We start from the raw sequence: 15,613 nt of genomic DNA, 5'->3' as shown, positions 1-15,613 counted from the left end.
GAGTACTGAAGCAGAACTTCCACAGAGTGCATGAGGGCTCCAATCCAGCAAAATGAAGGTTGCGTGACTCATTTCATGTGGTCATTAAAATAGCAAAGGGTTGATCAGAACAAATCTATCTCCCCAACAGCAAAGGGAACCGTCTATAGAAAAAGAAGTCCCCTTCTATGCCTAACGTATTTTCTGCTGGATGTAGTAGTCATCATTCTTTCCTATGTACTGCTGTACCCACTCTATTTCCTATGCTGCTCTATGTTATTAAATGCAATAATACATACCACATTTTTGTCTTGCGTGGAAAAAATCCCATTTCTTGTTTGTGAAGCCCTATTGATTTGAAAGATGCTACGTTTTTACATGCCTGCAATGGAATTCCTATGTGACATGAAGCAAAAATAGGCACGACAAGCTATATAGAATTGGATTTACTTGGCATTAGACACGGTTCTCCATGATTACAACTTTTCTAAACTTTGACAGTCCAGGCTGAGATTTGTTATCCTGAATATCTTTCTAAAGCTTTATCAGTGACCTAGAGGAGGTGGGGAGCACACTCTCATCATGTTTGTAGGTGACACCAAGCTAGAGGAACGGTCGATACGCATGAGGGCAGGACCAACATTCAAAGGGTCCTAGAGAGGCTGGAGGAATGGGCCCACAGGAAATTATGCAAAGACAAATGCAAAGTCCTGCCCCTGGGAAGGAAGAACCCTTTGCAACCATACAGGCTGGGGACTGACAGGCTGGGGAGCTGCTCTGCCAAAAAGGCCCTAGGGCTGCTGTCCTGGCAGAGAGTAAGCTGGACATGAGCCAGTGGCAGCAAAGGAGGCCAACAGCATCCTGGGCTGTATTAGCAGGAGCAGAGCCAATAGGTCAAGGAAAGTGATTACCTCCTTTTACTTGGCAATCGTTAGACCACAACTGGAATACTGCATCCAGTGTTGGACCCCCGATACAAGAAAGACTTCGACAAACTGGAGTGAGTTCAGTTGAGGCCACCAAAATGGTTGGGGCCTGACGCACTTGCTCTGTGAGGAGAGGCAGAGGGACAGGGCTTGTTCAGCCTGCAAAGAGAGATGGCTTCAGGTGACCCAACAGCAGCCCCCCAGTTCCCACAGGGAGGTTATCAAGAAGGGAGTCAGGTCTCTCACAGTGGTGCATGGTGGAAGGATATGAGACAACAGGTATGAATTGAAACAGGAGAGATTCAGACAAGATATAAGGAAAACATTTTTCACCATGACAACAGTCAGTCAGAGGAGCGTGTTGCCCAGACAGGTTGTGAAGTTTCTGTCCTTAGAGGTTTTCAAGACCACACTGAATAAAGCCCTGAACAACCTGGACAGACCTCATGGCTGACTGCTTTGAGCAGGAGGTTGGACTCTAGACCTCCTGAAGTCTCTTCTGACTTGAATTATTCTATGATTCTGTGATCCTAAGCTGATTTTTTAAAGTTTCAGCCAGAAGATTTTAGCAATGCCCAGGAATAAAGTGAGAAAACACATTTTTTACACACATTAGAATACATCTTATAGAATATTGTTTTGGAAACTTCAGTGCTCCAGACTCTAGAATGGGCACTTCTTTTATATTTTCATTTCATGTGACCTTTGTGCTAAGAATGTTCCTTTTGCTGTTCCATCAAAACTCACCCAAATCATAAACCTTTATAAACCTCTTCTCAGCAACAAACAGTGGAAACTGGTTGGAAGTTGCCACTGAGCCACCTGAAAATGTCTTTCTCTCTTTGCACTGACTGCACAGGAAGACTAGCACTGAGATTCACCTTGCCTACCTTTAGATGTCTACAGTGTAGGTGTTCACTTGTGAGCTAGTTAGCTCACGCTCCTTTTATAGTACGGTGTAGGAGTTAACAGCTGGTTAGCTGAGTCCTGTCCTGGATGACTAGCCTAAACAGAGAACTTTTAGTGGATTTAAATTAGATGAGCTGCATCTCATGAATAACAAGCAGCTTTCTAGTCTGTATTTGTTTTGTTCCTCATTATTTCCTTTTTCCCCATACCTGACCAGGAGGCAGCATTATATTGTTTCATTATGTGCTTTTCTGCAGTACCTAAGTGCTTCGTACACAGCCATTAACTTAACCTCACTATAAGGCTGTTACTATTCCAATTTTATAGGTGAAGAATTGCACCATCTGCAGTTCTGCATCCATAGACATATTTGCCTAAAGACACCCCATCTCCAAATCCCTGTCCTTAAATTTGAGGGTTTGACTTGGTGTCATGTGACCCTACAGGAGACTTTCAAACCTCCCAAAATATGTTTTCCTCAAATTTTCACTAAAGCAGTGCTAGATACCTATAATGCATTGTACTTCCCTCTTTACTTCTGTACTGAGCACAAAACTTTCTGCAAATCATGGTCAGCAAAGTTATCATCATTTGTAAACAGATAAACTGAGGCACAATGAGTTTAGTGCATGTCTTGTTGAAGAGTGGGAATTGTCATGTTGATGCTTTTGTGTGACTTGATCTCACAATTGTTCCCCAACTGAGAGAGAAAATGCACCTGGAATACTGGGGAGGGATCCTGGGTCTAATTCATTTCTTAACATAAGGGTAGAAACAAGTTGTAGGCGGACAAGTGAATAATCTATTAAACATCTTTCTTTTTTCTTCCAGAAGATGAGTGAATCTTGAGAAAGGTTCAGGGAGGAATCCAATAGGAACTGAATGGTATGACAATGCACACAGTGTTTGTGAAATATTCACATTCCACTGAATGTGGCATTTTCTCTCAGCTCTCTGAGCTGGCTCCCTCCCTGTTATACATCTGCATGTAAAGCATAAGTCATATCCTTGTTCTGATGGCTTTGGAATGGATGTGTCTCTGGACCACATTGCTGGGAAAAGATGAATCTTACAAATGGGCAAAAATGTAAGTTTGGCTCCTTAAATTATAGCTTGCTGATGTCTTCCACTGAAGCTTGCTGAGTTTGTCCAAAGCAATCTTACACTTGCTTCCTGATGGGTTTTTGTCTGGGAGCCTAAAGGCAATGACAGAGGAACAGGTAACTTAAATGCAGGGGCTTTATACCAAATGCTCTGCCAATACGGCTGGGAGATCCTGGAACTGTGTCAGTTCTCAGGGGCAGAATAGACTGCACCTGTTTACAACACATTTTGCTTTGGTCCATTTTTATCAGTTAGTTCCTGGTGACAGAGAAAATCTAGCAGGCAACTCTTACTTATTCTTGTTTACAGGAACTGTCTGTTTCACTGCTCTGGATGTGCGAGGGAGATTTCAAGTGTGCCAGATTTCCTGAGCAAGAGGTTGCAACCTAACCTTTGTGCTGAAGAGCTACCAACAGACTTTGAAGGCTCTTTCCACTTTCCAGGCAGTGTAAAAAGAAATTAGCATAATTAAGAATCATGCCAGTCATCTTTCAAAACATACAGTATGTCCATAAACCTGCAAGGTGATGGTTAAGGATGCCTGGCGTGACATAATGACTGGCTGAAGTTCTTGTTCATTCCTACTTGTACTCTGTACTAGAGACATGTCGTAATGCCAAATGGAGCTGCTGATATTCCAAAAGCTGTGGTAGGAAATGGTGTCACTTTTGGTTCTTCATAAGCTGAAGATGCATCACAGATTCCCCCAAAAATGTGGGATTGAAAACCTATTTTCTGAGGAAAACTAGTAACTAAAAAAGTTGTGGTGATGGGTCCATCCTCCCTGAGAAATCTTTTCTTTCAGAATTAATTGCCTTAATGCTGAAGAGGGACATTTTTTTTCAAGCTGCTGTAAATATGCAACATTTTGTAGCTGCCAGTCAGAAACATCTATTTTAGAGACACAACAGATAAAATAGGCATAAACCTGATTCATAGATGGTGAACAGAGCATACAGAAAGGAAAAGCAGTCTCAAAGGATGTTTTATATCCTTTGGGTAACACCTAATGATGAGGCACTATAACCATATAATCAAGCCCTCAGGTGAGCACCCCAATACAGTATACAACAGAAGTCACTAGAGTCAGGACCTGAATCTCCATACCTCAGAAATCACTCACTTAATGGTCTGTAGAATTGGGTGCTCTTACTCCCTGACCCAGTGAACATTTATTGATTTATACAAAGTGCAGCCTCTCCAATAGGGTATGGAGACAGATGAGCACATAATCAGTAACCCATTACCAATAGCCAGGATGTAAGTCCAAGATCCTGTTTTGAATCAAGCAGTTTTGAAATTTAAACACTTCACAAGCAAGCACTAAGCTTTGCGGATCAAGGAATAATCCACTGTATCACTAAGACTTCAAACACATGACCTGACTTCTTGTTATGTGCCCAGCAACAAGCCCATCCTTCCTCTCAAAGGAAGCCATGTACATGGATGACAGAAGCAGGGATGCTTAAAATAAGTCCTAGAATCATCACAGAATCACCTTCCAGAGAGTCATCTGCAGAGGCAAGACAACAGACTGATGTGAGACAAGGCAATTGCCTGGACTCCTTGTCATCTTCACAAAAAAATATTTGAGGAATTTTACAGGAGTAGTCCAAGTAGAAATTTTGGACTGTCTGAGAGATTCCCTCAGGCAACTCTTGCTGCATCTACACCAATTGATAGGAACTGAGCGTATGCTTAAATGTACTGATTAACATCCCGGATGGAGAATCTGGCCATAGGCAGTTCCTGTTACACACTTGATGAAACTGTACAAAGATAAGACACTTGTAATCACTAGAAATTGTTCTGGCAGATGCAGGAATGGTGGTGTAGGACACGCTTTTGTTCACAGTTAAGATAATTAGAAGATGTTTTGTACTCAAAGATAATAAATAATAATGGGTCATGCATGGACTGGAGTGATTGCACAGGACTGTGGGCCAGTTGAGTGTAAGACTTCAGCAGAACAAGAGTTAGAGAAGTCTCTCCTGATTCAGCTGAAGATGCCATTACATGGGCCCTTGCAATGGAGACTCCTTTCACTATCTCAGCTATCCTGTTCAAGAGATTTGATCCCCACATGAGCACTAGTATATGCAAAGAACCCAATAAATTACGTTTGTTGTTTTTTTCTTTTAAATAAGAACTCTGTCCATGAGTTTCTGTGCAACACTTATGTATGTCCTGTTTATTTAAACAGTCCCTAAACAGATTCTCCTCTACCAGAAGTAGTATATCTCACCAAACATTGCTATTATTTACTACTACCATTTATCAACATCCATTTTCTAAACTGAGCTGCAGCTTTGACTTTTGGCCTGCTTTGGTTGGGGAGAAGGGGATGGAAGGGGGTGGACAACTAACTGAACACGAAAAACTTTGTAGTTAAAAAAAACATTCAGTTCTTGCAGATATTTCTGCATCTACTCATTTTTTGCATATGTGTGTGTGTGTAATGTAGGTTTCATTGCTTATAAAAGTTTCTGGTTAATATACTTTAAAAGCTTCATGAAGAACATCACCAGTTGAATTATTTATTATTACAGACATTTTTAAGGCACTTATCACCCTGATATCTGGATGCATTTTTAGAGCTTATATTAGGTCATTAATAGCAAAAAAGAAAGAGGAAAAAAAAAAACCCCACCATCCTGCTCTGCTGTATCCCATGGCTGTAAGGCAAAGGAGGTGTTTTTGGCCAGTCAGCTGAAAAAGCAGAAGCTTATTGCTTCAGATCAGCCCACACATTGAGGTACAATTGCAATCCTTGTTGAGCACATCCGGACAAATACTTCAAAGTATTTCTGATAGAAGCTTTTTGCGGAGACAGGCCTCCTTTTCCCAGAGTGGCCTGTTGTCAGATTGCAGAGCCTTCATCCTGGACGTACTGATGCTAGTATTTTATATGAGCAGAAGCCACACAATCTGGATAACTGAATCCCATTCCTTGGCCATCAAATTGATGGGAATGTTAGAGCACCCACTAGCTATATCTCTGTTCTTGTGAGCCATTTTGCCTAATTCGAGGCTGTGGGTGGAATATGTGGATGCTCTGGGTGGAATATGGAATAGGCTTTGTGCATGATATTTTATTCTGATGTTGGCTAGAGAGTTATTTCAAATTATTTTAGCTATATTTTCCCTGAGACGTAGGCTAATGTGAATTACTCTGCATATGCTTCAGGCTAAGATGCATAGAGACGCCTATTAGAGATTAGCTGATGCACAGTAACCTGTTACCCATGGTACTTTGTTCATGCATCTACACCATTAGACAAATCTAATAGAAAGTAAGATAACCTGAGGTAATTCTCAAACACAAGTTTTCCATGGCTCGACTAGCATGCTGTAGCTTGTTACGCCAGAGCAACGTGTCTGTGTATCTAAGCCATAAGCAAGATTTTCTTAAGCATTAGAGAAGCCCATCTTTTAGGGATAAGCAGAACAGGATTCAGATCCCACATTTTCTTGTGCCAGACGCATGCATTTCCTTGTTCTGATTCTGAATTTTGACAACAGACTATCAAAACCACTGCTGAGCTGACTCTATGTTTTTCCAAGCACCAGAAGTCAGACTGTTCAATACAGCATTCTCCCTGTATCTGTCTCACATGTGCTGTATTATTATTCATATTACAAAGCTTTCCCTGCATCAAACTGGACTTGCTGCTGCTTTACATTCATGCTTTTTTTCTTTTTTCTTTCTTTTTTTAAAAAAAGCTTTCACTTGTTTTATCTTGCAGTCTACCATGTTAGTCTTGCTGACTACTCAGGAAAGAATATAATATTTCTCCATTATTAAACCATAGCAGAACATTACCCCAGTTAAACTTAATTATCCCATTAAAAAAATCACACTACTTGTATTCATTCAGAAAATAAAAATGCTAGAATAGAATAGCCATAGTGGCCAGAATCTATCACTGACCAACAGCAGATACTTAGGCAAAAATATAGATTAATGTAAATCTCCAGTGATACTTCCCTATTATAACATCCCACATTCCGGTAATCTCTCGTTTACAGACTTCGTGAGCCAGAGAAGGTACCTGCATCTTCATACTTCAGAGCCCTCGGCAGACTTCCCTTCCATGAATATGCCTGTTGTTCTCTGAACCCATTTATACTTTGGGGCCCTGCAACAATCTGAAGCAACAAAGTCCGCAGCTTAACTGTGTGAAAAAAATCTCCTGATTGTTTCTTAATTTAAAAACATCTGCCTGATTTTTTCATGTGTCCTCTAGTTCATGTGTTAAGTGAAACAGTCATTTTCTAGTCACATCCTCTGCACTATTTGAGAATGTACCGAGCTCTATCAAATTCCTGCTTGGCTTCCTCTTTCGCAAGCTGAAAAACCTACTATGTTTAACCTCTTTTCACACAGAAGCCTTTATATGCCTCTAATCACCATATTATTCCAGCTTCTTTTGAGGTACAACTCAGGTGACTTTTTCTTATATCAGGACTTCATATGGCATGTGAGGTTTATAATATCCTGGCTAAGTATGCCACATCCCACTGCAACAGTTGGTCTGCACAGAAAAGAAGAATTACTCTGCCAGCAGTTCCAGACTTCACTCCTTGAGATCAAGTAGCAAAGACCCTTCTTTTAATGTAGAAACTTCTTGTTCAAAGGCATGTTTAAAAGTAGCATGGAATGGGATTCTCAAGATTGAAGCAAGAAAACCCATGATAGCATAAGCAAAAAAGACCAGAAGAAAAACTCCCTGGTAATCAATGCTCTTCTACATTGCAGAGCCACAACTGATGCACCTGTGATGTAAATAAACACTTTTGTGACCTTCAAATATCAAACTAGGACACCACATTGCAGGAGTGACTCCACTGTGGTCAAATGTAGAGGGAATGCACTGATCTAGTTAGCCACTGCTGCTATCTCCATTAGGTAATTTAAGGCATTTAATATCCTTCTAAGTTAGTACTCCTAGAGGACTGGAAAAGAACTGGAAAAGTGATGCCAACCGAAGTGCAGGGGGTTTTTTTGGTTTTAATTTAAAATTAGCACTGAATATCTCTATTCTAGGCAGCTTGGGCATTTCTCCTGCTGCCTGTGAACTCGTAAAATCTTTTGCAATTGGCATCCAACTCCTGTATGTTGAATGCTCTAAACCTTGGTGTTGAATCTTTGGACAAAATCAAAAGCCAGGGAAATGTTATTCCATCAGAGATTCTTAAAATATAAGAAGTTGCACTTCATTCCTGAAAGCAATATTCAGTACAGCCAGAGAAGTTGTTGAAGGGTGATATCTTTAACATCTACGATGCCTGTGTTGGTAGTCTGTAGGTGCAGCAGCAATACTGGAGGAAGCCTGAAAGTAATTTTTTTAAGTGTGTACTAAGAAAAAAAACAGATGTAACTGCTCACCAAATTAAAGAAAGTTATTTCTGAAGAAGCCTCGCTATAAGGTTATGAAGGCTGTTATAAGACTGAACAGCAAAGCACAAAATGTACATTGAAAACCATAACAAAGATTGACAGTAAATTTGAGAACAGTTGGCACAGGTCTGAAAAGTTTGTATTCACAAAAGCCAGGTCAGACAAAGCAAGACATTCCCATTTCCCACTTCTAGTTACAGGCTAAGGACTCTCACATGACCGAAAACAATGCAGCTATTCTCTGGACTCACAGCTGACCAGGTTTATGCTGGCTTTTGGCTGAAGTTTAACCCATGGAGGAGTAAATAGTCTGATCCATTTTGTCATAAAGCTTGGTTTGTAATTTGTGAGTCATTACTGAATTATTCAACCACAAAATACAGCAGGCTTGTGGAAACTGGAAATAAGAGGAACAGTCAGAAAGGAGCTAGAGAAGCCCTTCCCTAGAACCAACCCTTCAAGAGCATCATCTTTGTCACGAAACTATGCAATGGAGTTATTCTAAACCACAGAGAATGTGGCCAGTGGAGTAATAGTGTATACGGGGAAAACAAAACTGAGTACATTTTCTGTAAGTCATATGATTGGAAGAAGGGAGAAACTTTCAGTAGGAGAAAAGACCCCCTGTGAACTGAGAGATGCAACGAGGCTGACAATACTGTACAGCACATCATTGCTTTACCAGGAAATCCATCTGTCCCTTCCTTTTGATGACAGCTATGACTTCTGGGTTAGGGATGACTCCTCCTCCACCCCCAAAGATATTTCTAAAATTATGTTGTGCCATCAAAATACTTTATAGCTCAAGCAGAGTCACAGCATCAATACAGAATTTAACTAGCAAAACGTATGGCCAGTGCTGTGCAAAAAGTCAAGCAAGATGGACCTAGCAATATTTGGTTTTAATATCCACAAGTCTGTATAGATGAGTTTCTCCACCAGCCTTCTCTTAAAGCAGGAGAGTGAGGTTGATTTTACTCTAGATGATGGCTGAGATCCAGGGCCAGTCTCCTGAGGTACTGATTCCACAGGACGCCAGGCTATTCAATCTGACAGGATTGGGAAAAAATACCCGTTTGTTGTGCTGACCGTTGAATCTTAAAAGAACTGATATGCAGTGCACCTGCAGTTTCAGATTTTGCACGTGACACAATGAGTGCTTTGTTTTCGAATCTTAAATTGCCTTTATACTGGGGGGGAGGGGGAGGGGGAGGGGTTCACTGATTGAAGGGTTTTTGCCTACTAAAGCCTTTAGGGATCAGGGCTATCCATTCTACCAGTTCCCTTATTTTGGTGCTATTAATGGCTTAAAAACTGAATTTTGATTTGTTTAGGTAATCTGTAAATGCAGGGAAACTCAAATCATAGATATTTCTAATGGTAAATACAAATTGCTAGAGGAAAAAATACCTTCAAACTTAGTTCTCATGGGACAAATGATTCTACAATACATCCCTGGTCCTAAGGTAAAGCAGTAGGAAAGGGCTTTAAAGGACAAAATTGCCTCTCTTGTTATCATCCACTTGCATGTGATCTAGTACAATATAGACCAGGTTTGTGCATTTAAGAGATAAAACTGGGTTGCTCCAAAGGGAACAGCATTATAATGTAGCTGTATCAGCATTTCACATTTTCACTGAATTACAGGAGAAAACAAAAATAGGCAAAAACTTCAGAGGACAATAGATCTTTTATTTTGCATGATCAAGCTTACCATACTCATCTATAGTATTTTTCAGTATCTGACATAATGTTTTCCATTAAACTCTCTTTAATTATTTGATGCTGCAAACATTTATATAGGGCTCTGATGAAGACAGCTACAGACTAATGCCTCTCTAGGTGTACTTTTTCTTTTCTAGACTACATAAATATAGCTCCCTGTGTCTCATCCTTCAATTCGTGAATCATCTTTGTGCCTTTCTTTGTATTTTTCTATCACACTATTGTTTACTTATTGCCACAAGAAATAGCCCCCAAAAGTGATTCATTCTATCATCAAATTACAACTCTGCAATCTTTCCCTCCTTGCTGCACTTCCTTCCTCTCTGACAGGCCAACTAAATCTTTGGGTCTCAACATGCTATTCAGTTTGACCACTCGGAAATATTTTTCTCTTTTGCTGTTCTGCCAATATGCCTGAGCCCAGACCCACTGTGATCATCTCAAACGCTGAGAGAGTTAATCATTCATGACCACTTAATCACCAGTTTCATTGCTGAAGCTGACAACAGGGGTGACAATTAGTGTGAATTACAGTGGCCTCTTGCATGAAAAAAAAAAGAGTCTAGAAGATCTGGGAAAGAATTTTCAATCAAAATGGTGTGGGACAAAAAAGCAGCATCTGAAAAATTGCAATGTCTCACCCATGAGGACAAATAGATGTGCAAGACATACATTCTCTTCCCACTGTAGCAAATATCTTCATCAGTGCAGCACCCTAAGGAAATACATTTTAAAGAGACAAACATTTGATTCGCTGCAACAAAGCATTAAGATTTAGAAATGCTGAAATGTCTTGCTCCTAGAGTGAACTGAAAATGAAACAGTACACTGTGTCTGAATTAAAAATGCAAAAAAAACTTTGTTCATGTGGAAAAAGTTCAGTATTTTACCTTTCTATAAATCCAGGAACACAAGATGTTCCAGAATTTAGTGCAGGAGAGAAGCCCTGATTTTTGCTCAAAGCTCTCCTACCTAGACTAAGAGCTGTCTAGGAACTCATTTCACAAAATAATTGCACAGGCATTAGATCAGAATGCCAGGGCTCCACTACTGTAAACTGAGTTAGAACCTGTGATAAAGAGAGATTCTCCAGATTTGCTGTCACACCAGCAGTTTCTGGAAGATACTCTGGACTTTGATTAATACAAGGAAAATATTCCTTTCAGAAAATAATACATGACGCAGTAAAGGCAGCAACTTCTATGAAATAGGTTTCAAAACAAACAGAAGCTAATCTGTGAAACCTGCTGCATAGTGAAAGCTCATGAAACCCATGATTTTAGCAGTACTGAGGAGAGAACTGGATACTTACATGGATGTTAAGGACATCCACACACTAATTTGGAAGTCTACACAAATTAAGAGACATGGAAACCTTTATGGTGTTATTACCAGCTCTGAATATGGGAGAAAACTCACCTGAAAGGCAGGCTCCATCATTAAGACACTTATTGCAGCATCCTGTCTCAGAGATAAGACACAGGACTAAATGGACTGCCAAATGATCGGACAACGATCTTCCCCCATTCTGAGAGATCGTCTGGCTGGAGTACCTCTGGATGAGTATGTGCAGACTTTCTTAATAGTTAGCTTTGCCCCCCCCCCCCCCCCCCCATTTACCTAACAGCTGACTGCAAAGCACTGTTAATGAAGATAAGACTCTGCCACCTGTACTATCTGGTAGCACAGAATGTCTATAAACACTGTCATGCTTTCACATCCATGGGTGGACTCTTCCTCCCTTTTCTGGCACGGACTGTGACATTAAAGAGAAAAAATCAAGAAACCATATCATGATGAAGGCAGAGAAATGGCTTCAAACCAGGCACTACAGCTCCTGCTATACCTTGCTGCAGTGCAGTAGGGATCCACCCTGCTGCAGAGCAGTGGACTTGCAAGCTTTCTCCTGGCTGACACCCCTGGTTAATGCAGATCGGTCTATTCATGTCTATTCAGCAAGGGATTTAAAGCTTCCTGAAGGATCAGTGTACCCCATGGGAAGCTGCTCCCCAGAGCTTTACCCTGTGGAGTCCTACACGTCTGGCAGCAAGTTACCAGGAAGGATTTCTGCAGCTGTGAAATACAGACACATAATCATCACCTTCAGGAAAGATGCTGTGAGTGCAGTGCTGCAAACACCACTATGCCGTTCCCTTGTATTCTTCACTTGGGCATAGAAGTCACATTTTTGTGAATTCCACTTTTTGTGGATGAAGCCACTTCACTTTTGTGAAGTTCTCAAAAAGAACCAGTGTTCATCCGTGTGCTCTTCCATTACGGCTGATCATGTGAGGGAGTGAGCAGCCTCTGCCGCACTGATTTGAGACATTCAGATGTTTGACAGCTTAGGCCCCAGGATGCCCCTGGAGACTCTGCTGAATATACACTTCACCAGAAGGAAGACATTCCTGATGTTTAACCTAAATTTTCCTATCTAGATGTTTCTAAAGTACCACTCAAACAGTGCCTTTCCCTCTTGCCTACCACGTACTGTAGTTTGCAGATCTGCTTTGTGGAATTATATCAGAGAGGATATAAAATGCAAGAAAGGGAAATATGGTAAATTTGACTTAATTTCAGCCAGGAGCAACATATACGACTCCACATTGTATAGCACACTCATTCCTCTGTGGTACTGCTCAGATACCATTTTGATGGACTACCATAAGAAACCAGATGAAACACTCTAAGAGACGTAGACAGAGAGATGAAAACATCCATTTATATCAGTTAAGATAGTCCCTTAATTCATATTGACTGAATTCTAAAGCGCTATATTGCCTGCTCACATTTTTTTAAAATAACAAAGAACTATCCTCCCAACCAGAATCTCTTATTAAATCCAGTTAGAAAGCAGTCTGCACCATCATCAGTGCCACATGTCGCAATGGGAACTAGGCTGTAGCAGGAGCTGCCAAGATAGATTTAGACTGTAGGAAAAGGAAATTGACTGTTTTTCATGATATTTAAAGTGTGTAGCAAACCCCCATAAATCCCGCTCTCTGTGTATATATATTGCCATCCAGGGCATCAGCAGCACATATTTTAAATAGCTCAGAAATTGGCCTATCTTGTAATGTTTTTAATTTATTGGTTGTATTGCAGATTTATTTATTTTTTGTTAGCGTGCGGGTGGGAAGTACACATTGCTTGGTCCACAAAAAGCCTGAAACTATACGTGCTAAGAATGTGTAGCAGTGTGGGCATATGTGAAGGGCAGGGGTCCTTAAGGCCCTGGGGTCTGGGGCAGAGGGCTCATGTTGAACCAAGACTACCTTCAACACAGAAGCCAGAAGCATTCAGCCAGGTGCTTTTCTCTCCAGTCCTCCTCTTTTAGAGCCATCACTCAATCTAATTAAATGGGAACTAAAAATGGAGGAGGGAGAGGGACAATGGCAAAGGGAAGAGAAAGTAGGAAGAAAAAATTCCAACAAATTAAAAATTAACCTGCATGCTGCAAAATAATTTTCCCTATAAAATATAAGTGCAGCTTTTTCTGTTGCTCTGGTGAATGAAATTTAAATATTTAACCACCGTGCTGGCACCACAATGGCTGCAACCTGCACCATCCTCTGCCCACAGAAGCAGAGCAAATCTTTCAGAACTGAAGTAGCCCTGCTGCTCTCTGCTCTGCGGGGCTGCTTGGCTACACCACGTGGCCACCTCTTCTGCTCACAGCAGCTCCACCAGCCCCAGGCAGACACAGATGGTGGATAAGATGCCATATGGACAAGGCAGGTGGTACCAGGTGCTTCTGCTGATGTCCCTTTTATTACCTCAGATACGAGCAAAAGCCAGTGGGACACCAGCCCTTCAAAGAGAGTGCCCTGGCCTACTGCAGCCAGGACCAGCCATAAATCTCCTGCACATTGCATGACAAAAAAATCCAAGACACCTTTCGTAGCAGCATAAATGGGAAATAGGTCACTGATGATCAATAGCCTATTTTTTTCTTGAAAGATTAAACACCCAGAAGTCCTGCTAAAGTCAGTGTTAGAAAGAGCCACGTGGTACAATTAGAAAATCGGGCCACTAACCTGGTAATACGCAGGTTACCTGCAGAGATAGGATGGTTCCTTGGAGTATATTCAATACTACCCTGTCTAGCCTGTTTTTTTTCAAATGGACTACATAACAGAGCTTCCATCACACCCACTGGTAAGTATCCCATAACCTAACAGCTCTCTTTTCTTACTATATTGCTAAAGTGTTCCCTCCCTGATGCATTTATCTTCTTGTACTCACTTTAAAATCTCTCCTGTGTGAGACTCGTCAGCACCCTCACTTCCAAATACACCAAGATTATTTTGCCCACACTTGTTTAAAGCATAATTGTTTCCATCTTTCCCCAAAATAGAGAGATGGCATTGTGCTCTCCTCTGTGCTTTTGCCATCCAAAAGGGATGAGGACTTTGCTATGCCTGGCTAAGGCATAGAAGAAGGACAAGATGATTTATTCAACGTATGTTACTGTGGAAGTTACAGCTGCATCAGAACAGTGCCTACTCCAGACTTCCTATAGGTAAGGGGTCCTCCCCTCTGACCCCCCAGCTCTGTCCTCTTATTCATTTATAGTGGATTTACCAATGCGTCCTAAAGTGAAAAATGGATATGTGTAGTAAGTGCAGCTATTTGCAGCTGAGAACAGCTTCTGCCTGTGCAGATCTCAATCAGGAAAGGCAAAACAACAGAGCACACTAAGATGGGTTAAATACCAATGGAAAAATGCTTCTCTGGAAGCCCGAGTGAAGTCTTTGAGAAGAAAATCAGAGCACATACGACATAGTTTACTCTGATTTGTCACTGTCTCACTCTGGAGCAAAAGCCCATACCCTCTGGTGTGAAAATGCTGAGCCACGAGATCAAAATGGGGCTGTAGCCTGCAGGGCACCTTGTGGGGAGAGCTGAGCTTCCCTTCATCTGAGTTAGTCAGGAGCCCTAGAAAAGAAGGCACCAGATACTTTTAAACACATTTCAGTCAGTCTCTCTATCTCATCTCCAAAGAACAGAAGGGACAGCCACAGCCCTGGCATATGTCAAATGCCTGATGAATGCTATCCTAGTCAGGAGAGGAAAAGCTGGATGCAGCTGAGAAAAAAACCTTCTCTTGTCTAGCCAAAGGCACCCTAAAGCACTAAATATCATGTCTGGGAAAATCCTAGAGATCTTTAGGTCACCAAAGAAATATTACCTTAGCTAGAAGAAGTAATAGGAATTTTTTTAAGTGCCTATCATTCCAATGGCTTCTGCAATCAGGAAAAGTCAACTGACCTCATAAATATGCTGGGAAAGACAGGATAACTCTGAAGAATTGAACAGAGATCACTACTGCCCCCACCACACTGCTTCCAAACATACTTGCACCAGTTAAATGAAATGTTACCATCAAAAGTTACCAGAGCTGTTCAGTGGCCAATGGGCTGGTTATCAAGTCCTATTTCTACTCTGCCAAAGAAGTTATGCAGCCCCTTTCCACAGACATAGCACTTTAACTGACAGATTTTGCATGCTTCCTTGCAAGTATTAAGTGACAGTATCAATAAGGAGAGCAATAGCTGAACGGGCCTGG

Source organism: Dromaius novaehollandiae, chromosome 3 (assembly GCF_036370855.1).
Source record: "Dromaius novaehollandiae isolate bDroNov1 chromosome 3, bDroNov1.hap1, whole genome shotgun sequence".
NCBI classification, from domain to species: domain Eukaryota; kingdom Metazoa; phylum Chordata; class Aves; order Casuariiformes; family Dromaiidae; genus Dromaius; species Dromaius novaehollandiae.
Note: the sequence above shows the minus strand (reverse complement) of the source record.